The 13,428-nt window shown below is 39.9% G+C and overlaps 1 protein-coding gene across 3 annotated transcripts in view; it reads left to right on the top strand.

Annotated features, from left to right (window-relative positions):
- The window catches only part of LOC134849099 (coiled-coil domain-containing protein 181-like), a 479,610-nt gene that overhangs the window by 433,405 nt on the left and 32,777 nt on the right, over positions 1 to 13,428 (top strand). The window lies entirely within an intron of this gene.

Here is a 13,428-nt window from a genome sequence, read left to right as displayed (position 1 = left end):
AGTAATCCAATGGAAACCCTTCTGCAGTACCCTGAAGTACCCTGAAGTCTTCTGCAGATAGAGCAAAAACGTTGAACTTCTTTATGTGCATTTTTACTTCCAATGGTTAAAAAATTTTCAGCCCTTAGTTAGGAAGGTACTCAATGATATGATGCATGCTGCATCAATGATTGTTCGCAATGAAATTTCAAACCTAAAGTTTTTCTGCATCAAGGAATATTCGACGCTTAGTTCTGTGTCGTAAAGAAAAGTTACGCTCGAATCAAAACGATGTCAAGAAATAGAGTGATTTGATGAAGTACATCTTTAGAGTCAACTTACTGCTCAGTTCGTAGTTGCTTGTACCTATTCTTTGGGATTTCGGCTGGGATTTTCAGTAGAGAAAGAAAATATTAACTTTCTTCCGGTCCTCCGTAGTAGTTGAGAGTTTTTTTCAAAATCTGAAGGAAAAAAAACAATGAGGAGTGACTGCACGAGGTTTTTAGAACCTGTCTAAGAAACTGAGGAATCGATAAGCTGAGTAGTAAAGGTGCTAACTGCCGTAGCCTTACTTGGGTCGCTGATCTCTCTTGAGTCGTAGACTAGAAATTCTGGTTCAGTCAGCCAAAGCGTAGTTAAATCTTTAAGCGGCACACCGTGTAGCGCTTTCTACTGGGTTTAGTTTATCACATAAGTTTTCTATTGCTAAGCTCTATAACGCGTTGAAATCTTTCTTACCTGGTTGCCGCATAACGACTTCAGTTTACCGATAGATGCAATCCAGGCTAACACTCTAGCGCTATCTGTCCAGTTGTGGATAAATGGTGGTTTCAGTCGGATTTCAACTATGGCATTAAAAGGCTGTTTGTACTTCCAATTTTCGGGCGTTACTTTCTGATTTGATAAGGCTACCATTGTTCTGCCACTGTTTACGAGTGGCTTTTAGCCCGAAAAATGCAAACAGAAAGCCCTGAAAATTGAGATTTTATGCAAGAAAAATTTGACATAGAATTTCTACGTCAAAAGATGACAAATAGGGGCTTAAATTCATTGGAAATGGGTTTCTTCCTTCTTTGCAGGTTTCCACAAGTTTCGGAATTTCCAGTTTAAGGATGAACGGTGCTAGAATACTCAGAGGGTCAAACTACATTGAATCCGTTAGAAGGTGCCATTCGGAGCATCGCTGTAGTAGTTTGAGTATTAGGCGTGATTTTTGGTTGCAGAAAGATTGTATCCTCAGTAATTTCCCCCTTGTCGACAAAATCCTGATGCACAGTAGAATCAGTAGAAGTTCGCCTCCTCCGGCTACGGAGTAGATGACGTCACGAGTATTAGAGTTGAGCTAATTATGTTGAACCCTCCTTGTTCCAAACCAAACGTTAATTGACCAGTAGAATCTTTTGCTTCAAAGTTTGTTCAAAAAGTTCCATTGAAAAAAGATCTCCACGTTTAAGCTCCCCAGAAGATACTGAGCATTTTTGAACCTGGTTACGCTGAAGTCGGAAACTATTTGATGAAACATCAAGACGAGTATGAGCAGCAAACATTTTGAACAAGGGAACATTTTGAAGATCAATATGTTTTGGTACTAATAGATACCACTTCTTTTAGGCGAGAGGAAAGAGCATGCTTGTAATTCTCCCTGATGGCTCTTTGCATGAACAACCTCTCAGTGGCGGCCCGTTTAACGATCAATTTTTTCCAGAAGCGTAGTAGAAAGCCAAAAATGCTTTTTTTAAAAACTTTGGCCCTGTTTCGAACATAACGAGACCAAACTGTGCATAATCTGCATTGTAAGCGGAATCCGCAACATGCCAAAATCAGATTTGTCGCGGAATCCGCAACATTGCTACTTTTCTTTGATCTTCTAGGCTGTTTTGGATTCCATAAACAAATACCTAAATCTTTGTACCGCTCAAAATTGCTCCAAAAATAGGCGAATTTGCGGAATCCGCAACTGTATTTGCGGAATCCAGAAGAGTTTGTGGAACCCACAAACAATTGATAAGACATTTGTATCATAAAATTGAGCTGTTGCGGAATCCGCAACTGTAAGTGAATCCGCAAATTGTAAGTGGAATCCGCAAATTGTAAGTGGAGTCAGCGCATAGAAGTGAAATCCGCAAATTGTAAGTGGAATCAGCATTTTATTGGCGGATTCCATTTACATATATGTTTATATGTTGTAACGTTTTAGTTTATATCTTTTATTTACTAGGTGTTCACCAACAAGCTCAATCTCAGCTACGTTGATCAGCTACCAGTCTCAATTCCTGTCACCAACTTCGATCTCAATTCCTATAACCCAACTTCGATCCCAATTCCTAGCTCAACTTCAATCTCAATTCCTGTCACCAACTTCGATCTAAATTCCTGTAACCCAACTTCGATCCCAATTCCTGTAACCCAATTTCGATCACGCTTCCTGTAACCAAATTTCGATCCCAATTCCTGTAACCCAACTTCGATCCCAATTCCTGACATCAATCTCAATTCCTGCAAATTGAACAAACATTTGAAGCAAACTCGCATCTAAATTAATCAGTTCATTTCAATCAATTAATTCAATTCAAACATAAATACTTTAGCTTCGCCTTTTTCGAGTGGTTTTAAATTGCGAACAAATAGTTTGATAAGGCAAAATTTTCGGGAAATGTCAGCTGTAGTTGTTCAGGTTTTGTTATTTTTTTTTATCTAAAGCAGGAGTTTAAGAGACTCAGTCAGTGGCCGAGGCAGCGTTTGCTACCTTGATGACTTCACCAGTTTTTTTTCGCATTAGAAAGGTGGTGTTGTAGCACATGTCAAAGTATTTCCGGTTGTGGTTGTGAAAGCCGCAGGCTCTGCGCAACTGTTTTCGATGTCTGTAGTCAAGGACTTCTCATTGTAAAATTGTTTGTTTTCTGGATCATTTTTTAACCGTCGCAAAAGAAAATCTAACTTTTTTTGCTACTGGGTAGCTGTTACGCTTTTTGTGCTCTAATTTTGAAAGTATTTTTTTGTTGTAACGAGATCCGTTTTGTTCAATGTTTGTTTCATGAAACATAGGTGTTGTGAATTTTTGAAAACTGGAGCTGTCCTTTTGTTTTCTATGATCAAATCTCTCCAAATTCCAGATTTTTTTTCGGGTTTCAGTAAAAATTGCGTTTCTTGAAGATAAATTTTGATTAAAGTAAGGGAACAGTGACCTCTAGCAGGACACAGTTGACACCTAACAACTAACTGCTCTCAAATCTTGAACCTTCTGGGTTGCTGGAACGGAGATTTTGTCTCGTGCTTATTCAATTACAGAGGGATCTTTTTTTTTGCTCGATCACAAAAGGGTTATCTGAATTGCTGACTCATATGTATGTGTTTATGAATGCAGCGCCATAGAGTTGGTTTCTGCTCACAGAAGACTAACTCAGAGGCTATTTCTACTCACAGACGACTACCTCAGAGGCAATTTCTGCTCACCGAAGACTACCTCGAGGAGATTTCTGCTCACAGATGACTTCCTCAGAGCCCATCTCTGCATACTGAAGACTACCTTAGAAGGAAATTTGTTCATAGACGACTACCTCGAAAGGAACCTCTGCATAAATACGGCTAACTCAGAGGGGGTTTCTGCAGTTAGACGAGTAGCTCAGAGGGGATTTCTACATGCAGATGGCATTCTCCGAGGAGATTTGCACACTTCTACCACATATCGGGTGGAGTTTTTGGCTCGGTGAGGTTGAACAGAGATGAAACGTTTCCCACGAACTCAACGCTTTCTCAATTTAATCAAATTGCAGGATCATCAAGCCGAGGTATATAGGTATTTAGCTGAAAAATTTGGTCTTGCAGTGGTTGTATTAATTGTTGCGTTTGTTTTATAGTGCTTCAACGTTGTTCCGATTACTTTTGTAATGAATTAAGGTTTGATAAGTCCCTGACATGAATTGAAAAGCACATCTCTACGATTTGCTCTAATGAACTAGGAGTTGGGACGAAAAGTCCAAAAACTTGTTGAGTCTCGGTGTACTTTGGACATTGAGCTGCTCAATGTGCATAAATGTATTCAAAAAACCATTCAGAGCAAGAAGCCAACGGTTATTGTTAAAAATTACACCAGAAACGCGAACTTTTTTTTTGGAAAAAGCCATTTTTAAAACGACGACATAAGACAAATGGCGGAAAATGCCTGGAATAGAGTTAACATGTGTGAAGAATTACAACAGTGCTTGACATGGTGACAAAACAACACGATGAGACAATTCAGAAAGCTAGAAACTAATCAGGTGCTGAAGAACAAGCACGGTTCGTTTCATCGCGTTCAAGGGAAGTGGTTTCTTTGAAAGCTTCCAAAAATCTAGACGTTCAAATCGGTCCGGGGTATCAGGTCAAAATAAACAATCTCTCTAACTTCTAGTCAACAAAAAAAGTTGGCTAATTCAAAAAAAGAAGTCAACAGACAATCAATGGGCTTACTGGAGTTGAAGTACCAGGAGCTAAAGATTAGGCAAAGTTAGGAAGAAGTATAACTCTGCGTGAAAATCGAAAAAAAAATGTTGAAGCCAAAATAGCTGAAGCTGAATCGGAGGAATAATCCGACTTTGTTGACTAAATTGCTAGCTTGGTAAGCTCTCACAGAGTAACAGCAGATAGAAGCACAGAAATTTGGGGCTAGATGTGTCGAGTTTCAATCGAGTAGTGCCAGTAAGTGAACTGACCGCTGACAATACTGGATTGCATACGGTTCAGTATAACGTCCCGGTGGATGTCGTTCCTATATATAACGCCCAATTAGGTGGTTTGTCTTCAACAATGATGCATGGCTGAAGTTTCTCCCAAGAATCCTAGATCTCTTACGCGAATTACCACCGGCACTGATACTAAAAGCAAATTAGGCAATTACATGTCGGCTATAAATCTTTATGAATTACAACCGAACGGTTTTCAGTTGCAAATCAGTAGGTTATTGTTGAGTTTGCTTCGTCTGCTTATTTTGAACCTGTTTTGTCACTGTCGTCTTCAAATTTATCTCCTCATACTGCAATTGTTTTGACAGAACCCTCCGTAGGCCATCCCACTTAATTCAGCCATTTTTGTAACCCGAACGCTGCTTCGTGGTTTCCTGTAACTGCATCCCGACCCCTGCAATTTGTAACCCGTTATATTTGAATGAAAAAACGCTTGTATTTGAAGCGGTAACAGCAACAGCTCCTCCAAAATCTGTAACTTTTTCGTACAATAGCGGTGGAGTAATTTACTACTTCATTTCGCCATACGAGCGAATACCCTGCTTTCACCGGTTGCGTCAGATAATCTTAGCTCATATGTTCACGAGCCATGTTTTTCAAAGCCGGCTGCATCGCGCGTACACCACCTTGTCCAAAATTATGTCAATCTGCCATCGCAATCGATATCCTTTCGAGGGTATTTGTCTGTTTCGCAGCGCGAATATGTCAGTTTTGCAACGCGGTTAAATCGCAATCAAGTCTTTTGGATAAAGTGAAGCTGACGTACCTGAAAATATTTGTAATTGGGAAAATTAAGTTTGCAGTAGCGGGCTTCGCGTATTCTGGCCGAATGAACAGGATTGCAATAAGGGTCCTTGAACGAAAATTTGAGCAACCTCAAACTGTCGTGAGCGCCCATCTCAAAAAATTTAACAGGGTTCCACCAGTGAAAATGCACAAATCGGAAAGAATTATTAACTTTGCTTGTGTATTTTAACTTTCGTTGGTGTGTATTGATTGTTGACATATGAGGATGATCTTAGAGCAACGACTTCTTGAATCAAGCATTATGTAAATTACCTCCCAGTATGAAGGAGATCTTGGTCGTCGTACACAGGCAAGCGTAGTTGGTCTTTTCCCAATCTCTTTGATTTCAAAGATTGCTTGAAAGAAAAATCCGAAAAACCTAAACGTGTGACAATTACTGGTGAAACAAAAACCAAAGAAGCCATCAAGGCGAAAAACACCCACCGAGTTTTTGCTTCCAATGATGAACCGAACAAGTTTTAATATTCTCCCTCGTCTCAGTGCGCTGGTAAACATCCGTTATGGCGCTGGTAAACATCCGCATGCATGGTCCTCCGGGAAAAGGACCCTATTTAAAGGGCGGAAGTACGCAGAATGTCCTTTTGCTTGGCGCAGACTCAGTTTTCTTTCTCAAAATGAAGAAAACAATTCTTCTACCGGAAAATCTTCGACAAAAAAATCAATGTCGTTTTTTATGCACCCCCGCAGTACGTTAAGATTCTTCTTCAAATAATTGAGTTTAGTGTTTTGAATTCAAAATTGAAAACCCTCTCATTTTGGGTGATTCCGCGAGCATTAACTTCTGCCTTTCCGAAAGTTTGGCCCGCCGTCTGAACTTGTCAGGGAAAAAACTTGATTTGACCATAATTCGTTTTCGTTCAACGGAAATTGTTGACTGAATTAGTTGAGGTCACACGATCAGCTGATATAGTAACACTGATTATACCATTAAAGTAACCGCTTTAATGGTGAAATTAACTTTGAGTCTCAAAAGGTTGATGTTCCGGGCCTTCAACAAAAATATCCACACCTGGAACCAAAAAAATCAATTCGAAATACTTATTCGGACATCAAAATGGTACTAGGTCAGGACTTATACCACCGCACACGCTTGCTCTAATATATTCAAGATAAGGCAACGAAAAATCCAATTGTTGTTCGTTTGCCGGTAGAACAAGTTTTGAGTGGCCCACTTCCCTCATCGTCCGGGCTGTTATCAACTTGTTTTAAGTGCAATGTCGAAGACGTAGATTTTGTTCAAATTAAAGCGTGGTAGGAATTAGAAGGCTATACAAGCATACAAGCAAGCTGATGCTCGTTCTACAGCCAATCAGCGAGCGAATAACCTTCTTGAATCGACAACTTAGCTTATTGTAGGTGAACCGTACTGGGTAGCTGAGCAGTACTGAGTAGGAAAATTATGAGCCGATAATAACAATTCTTTATCCATTAATTAGTATTTAACACTGGCACAAATTAAGACGCTTGAAAAATGGCTCGGCAAAAATAGTGATTTATAATTCAAATACACTGAAACAATAAAAAAGGACCTCGTTAAGGGTTATGTCATTTTGGACCGCACGGTCCGCAGCTCCGCTCCATGAATGGTTTTTACCCAACCGTCCAGTCCTCAACCCAAACAAATCAGGTACAGCTCGTCGGATTTTAAATGGCAGGTCAAAATTTCACGACCAATCTTTGAACAAACATTTTTTCGTCGGGCCTTAATTACTGTCGAAGTTGTTAAACGTGTTATTGCGCTTCCGCCAACATCAGTTTGCCCTCTTCTCTGCGGACATTGAGAATATGTTTCTGCAAGTTGGGGTACCACCTTTGCGATCAACCCTCTTTGCGCCAGGATGCCACATCGAATGCGGAAGTTTTTCAGTACACCTGGCATAATTTCGATGCATATTTTCGGGACTCCCCAACGTGCGCGAATTTTGCAATTCAGCAAACAGCTAGGAATAACGTTGAAAAAGTTCCTGTAGCATCTAATTCCATACTTACTAGGATTTCTTGGACTCATTCGAATAATTTGATGATGCAATGAGAACAAGAAAGGATCTTGTGAACCCCTTTAAGTTGGGGGGATTCCGTCTCACAAAGTTTTAGATTAAAGATGCGGCATTAAAAATGCGGTGAATGCAGCTCTGAATCATGTTGCGTTTGTAACCAATCGGTGCAAGGGCTCTGAAGGAAAGGATCAGTCCAGTATCTGTGGGTTTCTGATACCAACTCGTACTCACACATGCATCCTGGCATTTTACGAGCATGTCCAGACAAGGGATACCGTTGTCTCTCAACCTTTCGATGGTATTTTCTAAGTTGTGATGAAGCGTGTTGACCCTGTATAAGATGCTGCCGATAGAGTCAGTTTGCACAGATCTCAAGATATCGTCCACATAGCGTCCGAAGATTTTTGCTTTTTCCCTTTTGGCCTGACCCGTCTCCTCTTCTTGGCACTGAGGGCAAATCCACTGGTCACCACCAAGCATGTTCTTTATTGCATTGAGTGAGATCTCACTGGATTTACGATGTAATATAGAGTATCCTTTCCAAGTAACCTTCTTGGCGCAGACGGGACACATTGTCTTATCATCAGTCGCAGATTTTTCTTGCTCTGCATTGATGGAGTGTAGTTCATCTGAGGCAATGTCATCTTCAAACCGCTCCATCCACATTTCGGCCACAATAACCGCCATTGCAGCTCCCATCGCCACTCCGTCCTTTTGAACGTACTATATATCGCCACACATGAAGTTGACATCAGTAACTGTCAGTTGCATGAGGTGCTTGAATGTATCTCTGTCGATTTCCGGGGCCGAGTCAGAGTTGTAAAGCACGTCGCAAGCTATGTCAATGACCTCGGCAACTGGTAAGTTAGTGAAGAGATATTTCACGTCTAAAGAGAAAATCTCTTCGTCGTCCTGCAATTGTACGTCCGTGAGTCTCTTTTTCATGTCAGTGGTGGCACCAGAGACCCGACTGAACAAATAAGCAAGCCGCTTGTTGATTCCCGTCAGAGTCCAGTTCAGTTTTCTCCAAGATAACCCTGGCCATTTGAGTGTTCGTTTCTATGTTTGCCCACAACAGTTTCATCAAAGTACCTTGCCAATGTTTTATTTAGGTTGTCATATGAGCTACCAGGTAAAGAAAGGACGGGACGGAGTGGTGTGCTATGTTTATTTACTTTTGCTAATCCATACAGCCTAGCCGGCTGTTCCCAGTTGATCTCAACCTCGTATACAGCGCATCGCTAATCTCGTCCTTCTTTTTCATGGCGAGTAATTATTTGCTTATGTCTTTTTCAATTTTCATGATCACGCTATCTGTCAGATTCTTACTCTCACTAAATTATTCTGCCTGTAATAAATCTTTCAGTTTCTTCTCATATGCTTCTTTTTCATTACACATTAACCCACGCCCTTATCAAACAGCACTGCCAGAAGACTTCAAATACTTTCTGGCTTTTTCAACACCTTTCTCAGAGGGTGTCTGTTTCACATTCTTAGCATATCTCTATGCAGCTGCTTCAATCTCACATAACGTTTCTCAGGGTAATCTATTTAACTTCAATTCGATTTAATTTCAATTCAAAACTGTCAATGTCCGCAAAGAAGTGAATTTCATGAAATTTGTCTCGTACCGGAAGTTTTGGTCTTTCCGAAAAATTTTCAAGCTTTTTCTTGTGCGGCTTATCAGGTTATTGACTTTTTTCCTTGCTTGCAGGTTCGGATAGAATATTACCGAAGGCCACCACTTCTCATCTATACCCCCACTCATTACCCTGATTGCTTTTGCTAGGTTACCCGATGCCTTGGCGGTATCCGCTTTTGCCTGACTTTTCTCAGATCTCAAGAGTCTCAATTGAAAATTGTGCACCGCTTGATCTCAAAAAAACACTGTTATCAGGCACGCGAAACCGTAAAAAATCTGGTTTAATGTCGTTATCGAGACATTTTTCAGAAATTTAAATCTCAGGAAACTGCTGTTAAATCTATTAAAATGTTTTAAATAATCTAAAACAAGTTTCCAAGTGAGTTTTCGTTTCAGGACCAATCTAAGGAGTGGTGATGGCAGCAAAATTACGGTCATCTATTCTTTGCAGGCCACAAGTTTTTAAACTCATGCGGCACTCAGCAAAGAAAACTGAATGGAGAATGGAGAAAACTGAACTGGACTGTGATGAGAGTATAATCTTCCTTGATATAAAGAGATTGTACACTAATGTCCCGCTCAAGGAAGCGGCTGAAATAGCCCTGAGGAGATTATATCAGCAAGTCAAGCCTCCGGAAACATCTCGCAAGACTATGAAAAAACTACTGAATTTGGCAGTGAGTAAGGTACACTTTAAATGCAATGGTTTGTGGTATGTACAAAAAGACGGTTTAGCAATGGGCGCCTTCCTTGCTCTAATACTGGCCAACGTTTGGCTCAAAGAATACGAACCTGCATTAAAGAAAGAAGTACCAAAATTGACTGAGCTAAATGAGGGTAACAAGGAGGTCTGCCCTGGATGTCAGAAAAAGTTGACATATCGGAATAAAGGGGTAGAATGCGAAGCTTGTTTGAACTGGTACCACTTAGGGTGTGGCAACATATCGAAATCTGAATACGCAGACATCGCTGAAACAGTATGGTATTGCATTGCTTGCAAAAAACAACAGGAAGCAGATCGGGCTGAGAATGGTGTTCAAGTTTTTCTAAGATATGTGGACGACATAGTTAGAACTGTCAAGGGCAATCCTGGGTTAGTTCTCGAGGCTGCCAATAAGTTGCATCCAAATTTGCAGTTCACCACAGAAAAACTTGATAGTAATGGTTGTTTGGCCTTTTTGGATTTAAATGTCAACGTGGACTCAGGAGAAAAGGTCACTTGTGGGTGGTACCAAAAACCCACTGATACCGGCACTATTCTAAATTTCAGAGGTTGCGCACCTTTGCAGTACAGAAAAAACGTTATCGATTGAAGAGACGGTTCATAGGGTTTTCAGAAGATAGGGTTTTCCTATAACCACTTGTTGATCTTATCATAGCAGCTATCACTTGAAGAGAGCACCGGTCTAAGGGGGTTGCTTCTTTGTGCACTTTTGCCAATTAGTTTTCTTTTCGTTTTCCACGCAAAATCAGTAACAACGAGTTATCATTGTAAAGTTTCGAGTGATATATCATATTACAGCATTGTCAGTCGTGATTCAAATGACATTTAAATTTTTAGAAAAAAATCATAAGTTTTGAGTGATATATCAGATAAAAGTCCTTTTAATTGTGATTCGATCAAGATTGAAAATTATCCGATAATTTTCTTAATGTACAGAAAACGCCGTTTGAAATATTCCAATTTTTGGTCAAATTTCGAGCAAGTAAAGCGAGTGAGCATGCTTACAATAGCTTAGGTTAATAGCCTAAAAGCTTATTAAGCCGTGAAAACTTAGTTGTACTGGAGTAAAGTTAATTGCTTTTTGAGCATTGCTGCACGTGCAATAGTTTATCAGTTGTACTGATGTTGCAAAACTTGACTAAAATTTGCCTGCTATTTGCTGCATTCGACTTTCCAAGTCTGTGAAAAGAAGTTTTTCCTACATTGACACCGAGACAATTTTTTGTATCGCTCACCATTTTTTCTTCACGCCCAAACTTTTGAGTTTTAGAATTTTTCTTTTTCATTTTTGGTTTTTTAATCCGGTATACCACTAAATCGTATATCTTGATATGTCATAATCCGATTAATCAAAACTAGAACTCTTAGCTTTAGTTTGAAGAGGAGGCGTGGGTGATGACTTATTTTTCATGATCTCGAGAGACTCTTCGAATTCAGCAATTTTTTGCGATAGCTCGCACAGATCCACTTAATGCGCAATGGGAGGTTCCATTATCAAGGCATCCGTTACATAAAAATTTCCCGTTTTTGGAATTCTACAGAAACTTGAACATCTAAAAAGTGTACACCATACATTAGAGTGCACTTCTCGCAACCTTCGCTCATCAGCCAGTACTTTCAGTCGCTTTAGAGCACCTGGTGCAATTTTCTCGATTTTTGGAGGCCATCCTTGACTTCGAATCACCAAGCATTTTCCATTGAAAAACTTTCGCTTAATATATATATTGGTTATGCAGACGACTACAACATTATTGGAGACAACCTTTTAACTCTCAACATAGTTGTTAGGAGACTTTGGAGGTGGTGCGAGGAAAACTGCATGTCAATGAACCTGACAAAAAGTAAAGTCCTCTGCATCAAAGGATCAGCTACGATTGCACTCCCTAGTTACAGCTTCGAAACCACTGAAGTAATGTAAGATCTGGGCATCCTGATAACCGACACGCTCTCTCGGACGCAACACGCAAAAAAGAGGGCTGAAAAAACTCTCTTCGTACTCAAAAGGAATCTCTCGAAGGCGAATTTCGCGACCAGAAAAAACGCATATATCTGTTACGTTGTGACAATTCTGTGCTACGGTTCAGCTATCTGGAAACCATCAAAAGGTGACTTAGGAATCATAGAAAAAGTGCAGCGGAAACAGATCTCGTGGATTTTCATGACAGGCATTAGCCATATCTCCTATAAAGACAAACTCGTGAAACTTAACATTCTTCCTTTGTCTCTATACCAAGAGCTTCATGTTGGACTACTGTTTGCAAAAATACTAGCTGCAAAAGTTGACATCGACTGGAGAAGCCATGTAAGCATCACTGACTTTGGAAACCGAAGAGCTCAAATGACACGAAATTTCGTCTGCAAACAAATGCGTCTGAAGAAGTGCGAGTCGGATTTCTGGTTTCGGGCATGTCATCTTGCTAATCTGTACAACGAATACTTCAAATATGACATATTGTTTGACCCAGAATTCTAGGACTTCTAGGAATGTACACAAAGTTTTTCAAAACTCGCTACAACGAATCAGACACATGCACTTGGCGCAATTTATGCGAATGCAACAACTGTAGAGACCTGAAGAAACTTACACTTATAACTGAAAACTAAACTTTGAACAATGCAATGACTGGCTTTTATGCGAACCCTTGGATTATATTCCTAAATCCTTTGTTATTATATTATTATTATTATATATATTTTTAATGTATATGCGTATCATTTGAGGTTTGGAGTGTCATATTGGTTTGAAAAAAAGCGCTTGTCAATTAATTCCAATGCATTTTGCTATGAAAAAATAAGCAGTTTCATCAAACAAGCCAACTGGATCTGCGTTGATTGAAATCGTCCAGAACCTTGAAGTTCACCAAAATATTTGATTTGCTACAGCCTCACCTGGCTTATTTGATCTGGTACTTGCGAGTATTAAAATTTTTGTTACTGATTTTCAGACTCTTTTCTTGTCATAAATGGCCAGATTCTTCTGTTTTTTCGTAAACAAATATTCACAAATATTAAGTTCACGGAAAGTTTGCCAATTTTTGCCACAGCATTTTGAATTAACCTGGTGCAATTTTCTCGATTTTTGGAGGCCATCCTTGACTTCGAATCACCAAGCATTTTCCATTGAAAAACTTTCGCTTAATATATATATATTGGTTATGCAGACGACTACAAAATTCTTGGAGACAACCTTTTAACTCTCAACATAGATGTTAGGAGACTTTGGAGGTGGTGCGAGGAAAACTGCATGTCAATGAACTTGACGAAAAGTAAAGTCCTCTGCATCAAAGGATCAGCTACGATTGCACTCCCCAGTTACAGCTTCGAAACCACTGAAGTAAGGAAAGATCTGGGCATCCTGATAACCGACACGCTCTCTTGGACGCAACATGCAAAAAAGAGGGCTGAAAAAACCTTAAACGCTCTCTTCGCACTCAAAAGGAATCTCTCAAAGGCGAATTTCGCGACCAGAAAAAACGCATATATCTGTTACGTTGTGCTAATTCTGTGGTACGGTTCAGCTATCTGGAAACCATCAAAAGGTGACTTAGGAATCATAGA

This window comes from Symsagittifera roscoffensis, chromosome 1, assembly GCF_963678635.1.
Source record: "Symsagittifera roscoffensis chromosome 1, txSymRosc1.1, whole genome shotgun sequence".
Lineage (NCBI taxonomy): Eukaryota > Metazoa > Xenacoelomorpha > Acoela > Convolutidae > Symsagittifera > Symsagittifera roscoffensis.
This window is presented reverse-complemented; position numbering and strand designations above follow the sequence as displayed.